General features: G+C 48.7%; 1 protein-coding gene across 2 annotated transcripts in view; it reads left to right on the top strand.

Annotated features, from left to right (window-relative positions):
• RNF43 (ring finger protein 43) overlaps nt 1–12,453 on the top strand; it is a 63,122-nt gene that overhangs the window by 30,623 nt on the left and 20,046 nt on the right. The gene's annotated exons all lie outside the window — the stretch shown is intronic.

The following is a 12,453-nucleotide window of genomic DNA, read 5'->3' as shown; positions in this document are numbered from 1 at the left end:
TGACCACCAGATTTTAGTTTGCCCCTTCTAGTAGAGGTCCTAGAGAGTACCCATGGCACACAGCTGGCCTTGCAGCTGGGGAAGACAGATGTCATTCTGTCCTTAGGAGGGCGAAACACTTGTGGTCAGTGTGCAGGCTCTACTACCTCTGAAAAACAACCAGCACCTCCTGGAGCACTTACCCATCTGCCATCACTGTTACAGACAGCTTATGGTGGGTGACAGAGAAATTGCCATCTTTGAGAGATGCCCTGCAGTTGCCTCTTAAGTGTTGGAAATATGAAATGCTCCCAAATCCTATTTCCACTATTTCTGTGCATATTATAGTTTTGTTTGTAGCCCAGGTCTCATAGTTCTACCATGAAGCCAGTAACTCTTTATTTTTCTGCCCTTTCGGGCTGCAATTACATGTACATTTTCAGCCTCTTAAAGAAAAAAAATTGTCAAAGCTCAGGAAAATCTGAGACTCAGCCCAGCTGTGGATTCAGGATGGAGATGGGGCAGGGTGGTGGGCAGGTTGCTGAGGAACATCCTCAGAAGGAACAGTTTCCAGGTGCAGGCAGAGCCTCCACTCTCAGAATACGTGGATGGAGGAGGGGAGCTGATGACCTCAGGCTGTGCAGAATAAATGTTTTGAGCTGCCTGACCATAGTTCAAGCTTTTGTAAAGCTTCCCTTTTGCTTCCCTTTGCAGTACAAAAGTCCCTGCCTGGGTTCATGGTGGAAGAGTCAATATTTTTTAGAGAAGGATGGAAGTGTGGGTTCAGGAACTGGACTCAGTTACCTGGCTGGTTTTCTTGGCTTCTGTGAATGTATCCAGAAGCTGGTGAGTTTGGAAAGGAATTTTTTTGTGCTTATGAAAGTTGGTTTTATAAATGTCAAAGTTGAACGCACTTTTTCTTGGCAAAAAAGTCACCACCAAGCCATCCAGCCCTGGCTAGGCTCACAGCCATCAGAGCGGCCAGGCTGATTCTGTGTTTTTTGTAGGAGATTTTTAGGCCTTTAATGGCAGCCCCATCTTGATGTTGTACCTTCTAGCTTGGAGGACACACTGAGTAGCACACAACAGCCTTTGAGCTGTTTGTGTCAGAATTGTTTGCTTCCTGAATTTTAAAACGAACACATCCACATAATCAGAGGGATTGCCTCGTCATGGTGCTCTGCAAGTGTCCTTTGGCACTTGATTTACAACAGCTAAAGAGCTGGGGGGTCAGTGGCCAGCTGGCCACTGAAGCAGGGAAATTAATGACAAGAGTAAACAGTGTTTCATGGAGCTGGAGTGTCTGACAGTGCTAGAAGCTGTGAGGATGGACCAGCCTCCAGAATATTAACCATGGAGAGGGCTTTTGATGGTGGTTCAGCTGCCAGGAGTGGTGGCCATGGGAGCAAACAGCATCTGGATTTCCCACCCTCTCCCCACAAAGATGCTGTATTGCCCACTAAGATGATGATATTTGCTGGGGATGGAAGGAATGATTGATATAGTTGTACAGAAGTGGCATCTGTGCAGGTTTCCAAAGAATGAGAAACAGCCATCCTTGGACAGAGAAGCAGCAGTGTTTGGGAATTCCCCAACCCCTAGTAGCAAAAGTGATTGATGTGAGCAGTGAGGTTATGGGACTGTTAAGTGAGAAGTGCTGTTGGGGCTGTTAAGCTGCCCACACTGTGAGGGGTGCTGGGGATGAGCAGCACTGTCATTTTGTGGTTGCCAGAAGAATGGTGGGTGCTTTGCAGGTGTAAGGACTTGATTACAGATGTGGGAAGAAAGCTCAGGCCAAGAAGGGTGGGAAGGAGGGGCTGTGGCTCTCCATGTTGATTAGATTCAGCAAGGAGGGTCACTTCCAGACTGTTTTTTGGTACTAAAGGAGCATTTGAATGCTTCTCCAGAAAAAGTGCCACCCCTTCTACCCCACAGCAGCTTGTCCAAGTTGACCTCAGTGGTTTCCTGCCAAAAATACCTGTGAACAATAATGACTTGTTAATGATTTATCCCTGTGTTCTCAAGTGCTGCACTGATTCCTAGTACAACAGAAACCATCCAAGCAGTGCTCTGCAGGCTTTCAGGTTTGGGCTACAATGTTTTTTTGTCCTCAGCCAGTGACAGTGATGCAGATTGCATGAGAAAACCAAGGGCTTGGTGTGTTGGGCAACACAAACACACATTGTTCCTTGTAACGTTTGGGAGTCTCGGTGGGAAAATCAACTGAATTGTACTGGGGGAGAAATCAGTTGAGCTTTAATGAAGGATTGTCCCTTCCAGAGCTTGCAGACAGTTGTGAACAGATGCTTCAGCAGTTTCCACATATGGAAAGTTTGCTTTGTGCAAAGTGAGCTGTAGATTCCCATTGTGTGGACCATGGCTCTGGTGGTGAGAGCTGTGGGAATAAGCTCTCTCCTGCCCTGGGAGGTGGACACCTGCCATTTTCACAGGCCGTCGGGGCAAACTATGGAGTCATGCAGCATGGAGGTATGAGATACAACATTAAAAACCTGTTCTCTGTGCTTCCAGCATGGCTGTGTAATAGACCCTTGGTCAGGGATCCTGCCTTGGTGAGGGGGAGTACAGCAAGATGAATCACAGAACCACAGAATGTTGGGGTTGGAAGGAACCTCCAAAGATGATCAAGTCCAACCCCCTGCCCGAGCAGGTCCAAATCTAGGACAGGTCACTCTTTTCTTAACAATGATATTGGTCCCTGCGAGAGACAGACCACTAGAAAAGATTCCAGCACCTCCTAGAGCTTCTGATATGGTTGCTCAGCGATAAAACTACACTACACTTTGTAAAATCAGCCATCTATACCTTGGGTTGACTCATCCAGAGTCCAATTCCTAGGCTTGATTGCCTTTTCTCCTGGTTCTGAAGGGTGGAGGTGGTTGCTGCAATCACAGCTTCTCCCTCTGCATCTGCTGCTTTTAATGGCAATGGATGCAAACCAGAGCCCAGGAAGTTCCACTTCAACATGGGGAAGAACTTATTTCCTGTGAGGGTGACAGAGCCCTGGGACAGGCTGCCCAGAGAGGCTGTGGAGTCTCCTTCTCTGGAGGCTTTCAAGACCTGTCTGGATGCCTTTCTGAGTGACCTGTCCTCTGGGCCTGTCCTCCAGATCAGTAACTCCAGTAATGCTGGAAAGGTCCCTCTCTGAGAGACAGGTCACAGGGGTACATCCGTTTTGGGTCTGACCCCGTGTGTCTGTGCTGAGAAACTCATTTCTGCTCAACATCTGAAGACACTGTTGAAATAAATTTTCAATTAATTCCAACTTTGCTGTTTAACCTGGTGCAACCTTCTGTGACCCTGTGGCCTTATAAAGTGGCCTTATAAAGACCATATATGTGCATTGGAAGGGGGAGGCTGCAGATGAGCTGGGACTGCGCCCCAGACACCCCATCTTTTGTGCCTCCTGGAGCAGCCAATGAGCTCAGCATCCCCAGGAGCTGGGAGCTGCATTCTTAGCATTCCTGCAGCTCCTTAGATGTTAGTGATGTCATCGATAGCAGCCAGGGAATTGTGGATCCCAGAGGGCCTGAATTCATGTCTTAGCAAGTAAGCGTAGGAGAAACCAATTTTGGTAGCGTACTGCACTGTACCAGCAAGTTTTACGGAATCAAATCACAGCAAATATATTTGCATCCACATTTCTATCTCCTGGCAAGTCTGCAACATCCTGCAACAGAGAGATACTTGTGTCCTTCACCAGCCACTTTCTCATTCCTATTAAATAAAACCTACATCAGAGTGATTAAACAATGGGAAGCTGCTATGGTATGTGATTAAAAAGCAAATAATGTTTTTGTTTAGGTGTTCAGTCTTCACCCCCATGCCTGGGACCTGCTGACACACATCATATTTCAAGCACACAACTGGCACCATGTGAAGGCATCAGCCCCTTCTCTGGAAAGCATCCCTGGGAAACTCCATCTCTTGCCAGCCTACGAGAGAGAGGCTTTTGCATTTTTGTGCAGGACAAAATGCCTCCTTTTGGGAACACAGGAGCAAATTGTTAGCAGGAATTTTCATGCTTTCATTCTCTGGCCTTTTCTATAAAGAGCTTGAGGGTGATGGCACACCATCACTGCTACAGCCTCCTGGAAGGCATGGGATGCATCTGTTCATGCTGCTGGTATAGCTGAGAGTTTTAAACCCTGGGCTGGACTGAAGCAGAGGTTTTTAAACAATGGTCTGCAGTTACCTGGAAGTCACAGTAGCTCAGTCTGCGTGTGGTCTAGTGAACCATATTAAATAGCATTTTGCAGCCCAAAGTTTGGTGGCAAGGGGGACTGACAGTCCCAGCAGCATGTTTCTATATGAAATGGACATTCAAAAATAGTTGTATTTATGAAGTTGCCTTTGAAAGACACTTCCAGGAACAATGCACAGCACAGAGATTGGCTTGTGCTCTCCCTGAACCTGGCCAGGACTCTTGGTAGGACGGAGCCATCGACCGCAGCCGTGGCATTTCCTGCCTTGGAAGAAGTTTGCTCTGTGGCCTCAGTGCTGCTTGAATGTGGCTCTGTGTTCCTCAGCTGTAATTAGAGCAGCTTGCCAGTTCTTGATTTAATCCCTTCATTTCAACGGGATTTCCAGACTTGGTGCAATTTGCCCCAGAGAGCTGGAACTTCTTTTCTAACCCAAATCTAGCCAGACCTTCTACCTACACCTGCTTTTTTCCAGCTACAAATAACAATGGAAGTGATTTTATCTAATCTCCCACCACCTGGTTTGTTCTTGTCCACACTTTTAGGCATGAGGGTGTTGAAAACACTTTTGGCAGGAGTAGCTATAAGCTGTGTAACCACCAGCGTTAACCAAACCACCCAGCCTACGTGTACAGCACAGGGTATGGTTGGCAGCGACCTTGTGCAGGGAGGGAAACCTGGACAGCCAGAGCTTGTGGACTGTGTGGTGTCCTCTAATAAAGTCTAGAAGCCAGCATGGACAAAGTCCTAGGTGATGTCCTCCAGGGAAGAGCCCACCCAGAGTAGACCACGGGGTATGAGGGGCTTTAGGAACCCCTCAGGTGTTCCCATCTCTACGTGACTTGGCGGCCGGTCCTTGGGACACCTCGGCAGGGCAGATCTGTGACTTTCGAGCTTGGGTTTCACGGCTGAGCTCCAAAGGCCCCTCCTCTACACCGGCATTTCGGCACTGTGCTTTGGAAGGACTCCAGGCCAGCAGTGAAGGGCTCTTTGATAATATCTGACGGGCGGGTAAGAATTTTGGGCAGCAGCCAAGGTACACATTGCCTGTAATCGTTAACTCAGTCTGTAAACAGTTCAAACGGCACTGAAGAGGCCGTCAGTTATTACATTAGAAAAAGCCCTTTCATGTCCCCGCTCAGCAGCCAGCTGTGCTGTGCTGGCCCTGCCCAGCCGCGGGGCAGCTCCCCTGGCAGCGCCGGCAGCGCTCGCCCGTACAATGAGCGCCGAGCAGCTGACCTTCAAACCTTCGGCGCTGAAGCAATAACTAGATCATTAGTTTCCTTTTGTTCTGCACCTGGCTGAGGTGCTGGAGCCCAGGGATATTCAAGGGGGAGGGCGACCAGGCAACCTTCCTCCCCAGGCGCTGCGCCAGCCGGGAGGGCCCAGCAGGGTGACTCTTCCAGCCCATGCCCATCTCCTGCCTGCAGCTTCTTCCCTGGTGAGCACAGGTTCATGTGCAAACGTGACACAGGCCTGTGTTTCACTCGTGACCTGATAAGGCTTCTCTGGGCCATTACTGGTTTCTCCAGAAATGGCCACAATGGTGGTTCAGATCCATGTCAGGGCTCTGTAACCTCTGAGCAATGGTGCAGGCAACACCGCTGCTGAGCTTCATCTGCAGAAGAGTCCTAGAGGATTTCTCAGTCCACGTCAACCTTGGGAGAGCCCTATGGTTTCCTTCCAGGAGCAGCCCCCTGGAGATGTGATGCTTCAGAAGAAATTATGGCATAATCTAAGGAGAATTTCATTATCAGTCTTTGCTCTCTTATCTTCTTTCTAGAAGAGCAAGAATGCTCTTTCTGGTGTCCACGTTCAAAGCTTTAACTTTGAAACCCACTGTAGAAATGTGCTAGTTGAGGAAACAATACTCCAGTGTCTGCAGCAAAGTGATCTGGGTTTGACGAGTATTTGTATCTGGCCCATAACTGCTGAGTTGCTTTAGGTGAGAGCTGTCTCCTATAAATGTGTTTGACATATCAGTTGTGGAGGACCTCATATGTCTGTGCCACCTATAAGTTGCTCCCAAAGGACAATATGGGCTTTGTGTTTTGAGTGGTGGGAGAAATGGCAACAAGCTGCCAGGCTGTCTGCACAGCCTGGGGTTCCCCAGGGCTTTGAGCTCTTCCTGAGGGGCAAGACTTGTCTGAGTTCTGTGGAATAGTTTTAACCTCCAAACCACTGTCAGCATGGTGCAGAAGGTCATTGTGTAAGGGAGCCTTGAAGTACGGAGATTGTGGCATTGTGGCATTGTCCCCGAGTGACAAGGTGAGCTGTATAGGGGATCTGAGGTGGTGCACAGATCAGCACAGGTTGGATGCTGTTGACTGGGTTGTGAGTCCAAACTGCTTCCATTGTGCTTGGAGGCAGCTGCAGAATGAGCTGTTCTCCCATGACTTGGGCCAGCTTGCCTTTACTTTCATTTAGTGGTGTGAGTCAGGGGTGACCAAAGAACCTCCCTTTGCCTTTGATATTCCAAAATGGATGTGTGGACCAGACAGAGACAGTATAACCAGACATTGTGATGAAACTTGGCCAAAAATGTCCTTTTGACCTCTACTGTCACCACGGTGGCTGTGCTAGAAGAAGTGACACTTGCTGCCCCTGCGTTGGACCTCTCTGTCCGTAGGAGAGCTGAGGAGAAGGTTGCTTCAGCAGCACTGTCAGTAGGACAGTGAGGTGTGTAGCGAGAGTTTCTCCAACACCATGGTCATGCTTGTGCAATGAGACAGAAAAGATCCAGACTTAGTGACTCACCTAAACCGTCTAATCCTGCACATAAGATAATCAAATAAACATCCCTCTTGAGGCTCAGCACTTCTCTTTGTTGCTCACCAGCTTTGTAATGAAAAGGAGAAGGAGATGCAGATATTGATTAGGGGCTGGTTTGTTGTATCAAACCCTTGGGCACTGCTGACCCTTGAGATGGGACAAAGATAGTGATACTCATGAGCACATGTAAGGGAACAAGCGTAGGAGTATTGCACTGGCAGTTTGTAGATCCTTTGTCTCCTCTCCCACCTCTTGCCACTCCTTCAGGGGACTGGGATGGTTGTCTTGAGTTATTCGCCTGTTGAGGTAGGACCTGAGTCTCTCTAAGAATAATGTGTTTGTTATCAGTGAATGTGTTTGTCTGTGACTCACATGTGGGTAAGGTGTGTTTGCTGTTATAACAGCTCTTGAAACTTTATGGAGGTAAATTAAAAAGCCCCATATCCTGATGGCTAAGCTTCATGCCCAGGAGTCATGGAAGCTGCAGTTTTTCCTGGGGCCCCTTGAAGCACTCTTCCTTTTCCAACCACCCATTTCCATCTTCTTCATGGTTAACATCCACTTCATCTCCCTGCCTCATCCCTCCTTATTCTCCTGTGTCCTTCCAGCAGCATGCCACAGCACTTTCCAGCTCTGCTGTAGCTCTATGCCAGCGTCCTGGCAGCATCTCTGGTATCTTTGGTCTCCTGGTTCCTGCTGCTGTCTGTGAGTGATCTCTGTGTCAGGGTGGCTTCATTTGACCTGATAGAGCTGAGGGGTTAAAATAAACTGGGAAGAGCCTCTCGTGCTGGAATAAACATGTTCACACATCATGAGTGCTGGAAGAGACCTGGGGAAGAGGATCTGGGAGTTCCAGCAGGGTGGTGGGGCTGGCAGGAGCATTCTCTGGTCTTGCCCTGTGCCTCAGAGCACAGCAGTGCCCAGCAGGCTGAGCCTGCCAGGGGCTGTCACTGCTTTGGTGGCATGTCATGAAACTGAGATGACCAGGAAAGAACATGGGGCCTGTTCCACCCTGGCCATGCAGATGTTCCCGGAGGGTTCCCTGGTGCCAGGAGTTGTGACAGTGTCTGTGCTCTGACACTTGGAGGTGATGGACTGTGTAGGTGCACATCTGGCTTTCAGAGCTGGTACCTCTGCCTTGCACCTGCCTGTGGCAATCATTTCTCCATCTCCTGATAGACCCCAGCAGAGGATCTTGTCTGTAATTCTCACAGCAAGGTCAGTGTTAGCAGCAAAGGTTAGGTGGAAGGTAGTAGGGCACTTCTACTTGTGCTTTTGAAGCATATGAAGGAATAGAAATCTATGAGGGAATGTAACTTATTTAGCTCAGAGCTGCCCTGACAGACTTCCAGCAGGGAAGAGGGTGTATTGAGCCAGACATTGATATCCACAAATATGAAAATGTCTGTATTTTGCCCTCATGACCTCATGCTCTGTGACAGTGACATGGCACAACTGGGTGAAGCAGATCAGTGGGGAGTGAGCATCTCCGAACCGACGTGCAGACATGGGATGGAGTTGCCCAAGATGCTGTGAACCCTCAAAAGGCATCGTTGCTGTGCCTTAGGCTTCTTGCTCATCTCCTCACTGCTCCTCTCTGTTTTGTGGTGTCACTCACCTGCCAAGGAGCTTTTGAACCACAGCATTTCCAGTCACTGCAGACTGTGGCACCAGCAGTGCCAGCAAAATAGTCCTGGCCTGAGCTGCAGCAGGGAGGGCTGGTGTCCTGGTGTTTCTCCTGGACACAATCATGGTGTGCTTCTCCTGGCCCTGCACACTTGACTATTCCCTCAAAGTCTTCAATGGGATCCAAGGTGCTGGCATGCCTGCAAGAGAGAGGGCCAGAGAGCTGGTGCCAGTCAGAAGTCCAGGACTGTCCCCATAGATGAGGCAGTGGCCAGCTCTGCTCATCTTCTGCCAGAGCCCATGGTGGGAAGGGTCTCTCCCTGCTCTCTGGCACTGACTGTGAACCTCAGTTTTGTTCTAATATTGGGTCTCTAGCCCAAGTATTTGTGGCAAAAGTCCTCCAAAAGGGAGGTGAGCACAGGCTGTGGTGCTGCCTCGATCCCATGTGGGTGTGCCAGCCCCAGGGCACAACCCCATCTGTGTGCTCCTGCAGCCCCAGAACATGCAGGGAGTGTGGGACAGCCTGGGCCAGGGCTGGGGTCTGCATCTTGGCTTTTACCAGCTCTTCTTGGTCTTTTGTGCCATGAATTCTCCATATTTTTCATTACTTTATGTAGCTCTAACATATCCCATCTGCACTAAGCTGACAAATTCTTGTTCATTTCATCTCTACTTGTACAGAAATAGTGTCCTCTGTTTAAGATGGAGTGAGCAGGACTTCTTGTAATATTCAAGATGTTGACACACTGCAGCTTTATCTAGGAAATCTTATTTTAATTTGTTTTTTACATTAATGCCTAACAGTCTGTTTGCCTTCTGACCACTTCAGGTGATTCAACAACAGTTTCCATAAAACTCCCCTCAATGACTCCAAGATCCTTCCTGTTTGTTAAGAGCTAACCTGGAGCTCATCCCTCTGTAAAATAGCTAGATATGTTTTTTCATACCTGCATGTTTTCTCAGTCTGTCAGTACCATGAGATCCCTTTGCAGACAGTTTTAATATTTAACAACTTGCATATTTATCTATTACTGAAAAATTTGGACACTTCATCATTCTTCTCATTTTCCAAGTCCTTTGTGAATATTTGGAGAACACAGTCAACTTCTGGGACTGTCCTGGTACATTCACTCCATTGCAAAGGCTGACCTGCTTTCTTCTCTTCTTACTTGTGGAGACAGATGGCCCTGGGTAGAGCTGCATGATGCTCTGTCATCTTCCATAGCCTTGACCTGGTAGGAGGACAGAAGAGGAGATGCCAGAGTTTGGCATTAACTGAATTACCTGTGTCCCCACACTTGCTGGCTGCCTTGAGGAGCCCCATGGGTCTGTGCAGCCTCACTCTCCTTTTCCAAAGCACTGGTAGTTCTCTTCATTATGCTGATTTTCTACCATTTTTTCTGGCAGGGAAGTCAGGATTATTGGTCTGCCATTCCCTGCATCCCTCTAACTTCTTCAAATTCAGTTGGTATTTGCTACAGGTAATTTTTCTGGTATTGTGGTCAATTTAGTGAGGAGTTCTGTGTTGGTGTTAACAGTTCACCAGTTTAGTTAATGATTTTTCTAGAGCCCTTTGGTGAACACTCTCTTGTCCTTTTCTTTTTTCCATGCCTACCTTACAGATTGGTTATAACATTTTTACTGCCACTTCAAATCAAATAAATCACTTTGATTCATCCCCCGTAAAGGAAGGGTAGTGAGTTCTCTGAGTTTCTTGACAGAGGAAACTGAGGCTGTTGGGGCCTTTGCTTCTCCAAGTCTTTTTTCAGCCCTTGTCCCTAGAGATTATTTTCTGAACAGGAAGGGGAACAGAAATGCTTAAATGTTCTTGGAGAGGAGGGGGGGGAAGGTGAAGAATTATTTTTTTCATGGTTTTCCTTGATTCAGTGCAAATTAATAGGCTTAAACTGCAGTAAAACTGATTCAGATGAGGTTTTAGAAAAATTATTTCTGGTGTGGAGGAGATGGCAGCCCTGGAGTGGGTGAGGAGTCTCCCTTTGGAGGTCTCAAAAACAGGTTGAGCAAGTGTCTCTGAGGAATGTTTGAGGTCTGGCTGATCCTGCCTTCAGGCAGCAAAGTGGGCCAGATGACCTCTCAGGGTCATCTCTTTTTTTCCTACTGTTTTATAAATGAAGCCCCCGAGTGAGAAGAGAGCACCTCTCTGTGCCTGGCTTTCCCAGGACCTTTCCACATCCTCTGTTTCTGCAGGGGAGCTCCTGGCTGCCAGAGACAAGCTGTGAGCAGAGATGAGTGGAGCACTTCGCTGGGGTGGTTGATGACTGTGTCCCTTGTATGAAGGAGAATCTTCCCGAGCTGGCCTCTGGTCACCTTGTACAGGGTGCTGAGGAGGATGCCTGGGCTCTCAGCCTTCAGAGGTGATTAGTTAGCGTCTCATCACAGAATAATGAGGGGGTCAGTGCCTCAGCTCAATGGGCAGCTGCCCAGGTGACGAAGGGTCTGGGCTGGCCAGGATCCCAGTGGCTCTCGCTCTCTGGGTGCTGTCTCAGCTGCCTGCCATGCCCTTGGTGGGAACAGGAATGCCTGAAGCAAAGGACCCCTGCTTGGCTGGGGGGAGGGAGAGAGGGAAAGACCACAGTGCTCAGTCTCACTAGAACATCAAAGAACATCATGCATTCATCTGCAGGTCTTCTCCAGATTTACTATCTGGGTGTCCAGAAGAGCTGTGACTGTTCTACATGTGCTCCCCAGGCTCATTTGGAGCTGCAGAAGTTCAGCTCCTTGCTCTTATTCCCATTAATTACCATAAATGCTGCCATCAGGCCCAGCAGTCCTTGTCCCAGAGTGGCTGCTCAGCATGCAGGATTGTCCCTCACCCTGAAGGGTCACTACCCTAGGGACGTCACAGCACCCCAGGCCATTCCCACGCAGGGTCAGACACAGCTCCAGGCAGAGCCAGGAAGTGCAGGTTCATCCCCAGTGCCAGCGGCTTGGGCTCCTCTGGGCTCGGGAGCAACCCAGGAAAACTTGATAACTCTGGCGGGAGGGTTATTTCTCGATTACTGGATGTATCATGAGACTCTTTGCATTTCCTGTTTTGTGTTTTTCTCTGTGGTTATTAAAATAATACATTAACCAAAAGCAGGAGAACTCCCAGGCAAGCAAACAGAGTATAAAAGTAATGACATAGCTTGGTAAATCCAGTAGGATCACGGGCACCTCAATGCCATGTTGGTCTTGGTGGAGCCAGCACCTACTGTTGCTGGGGTAAAGCATGGGGTTATTTGGGAGCCTTCTCATTTCTAGGACTTTTCTACCTGCTTTTAGTTTTTTCACTCCCTCCTTTGGTTTCTCCTCTGCAAGTCTATCATAAAGCTGTTGAGTTTGGTGGCTGAAAAGCAAGAAGTGCTGAATCTTGGAGTGCACCAGAAGTTTGCTTTAGTTGTGGTACCTTTGCCTTGTCCAGAGCTCTGGCAGGGACCAAGCTGGCTGCAGGCAGAGTCCTGCTGCTCAAGGATGCTGGCAGACCTAGCAGCACCATGACTTGTGCTGTTGGGATGCTCTGTCCCAGGAGTCAAGTGCTGTGGTCTGACGGGCTGCTCTGGCTTTGCATTTCTGTGCCTGGGACAAAGTCAGACCTGAGCACAGCTACCAGAAAGGTATAAACTCCACCTTTCTCTGGGACATTCTCCTGGTGGACCAAAACTTTGTCAGTATTTTACTTCTTCTGGTGTTCAGAGCCTCACTGACACTCAGACAGGGCTGTGGGATGTCACAGTGGTGGTGATGTCTACCACAGGGGTGTCCTATACCCTCTGGGCAGGTCCTTACAGCACAGAATTTGTGGTGGGCTCAAGTCACCCTTTGCAGTGCTGGGCCCAAAGACCTGAGTTTCCCA

The sequence above is a fragment of the Apus apus genome, chromosome 18, assembly GCF_020740795.1.
Source record: "Apus apus isolate bApuApu2 chromosome 18, bApuApu2.pri.cur, whole genome shotgun sequence".
Classification (NCBI taxonomy): domain Eukaryota; kingdom Metazoa; phylum Chordata; class Aves; order Apodiformes; family Apodidae; genus Apus; species Apus apus.
This window is presented reverse-complemented; position numbering and strand designations above follow the sequence as displayed.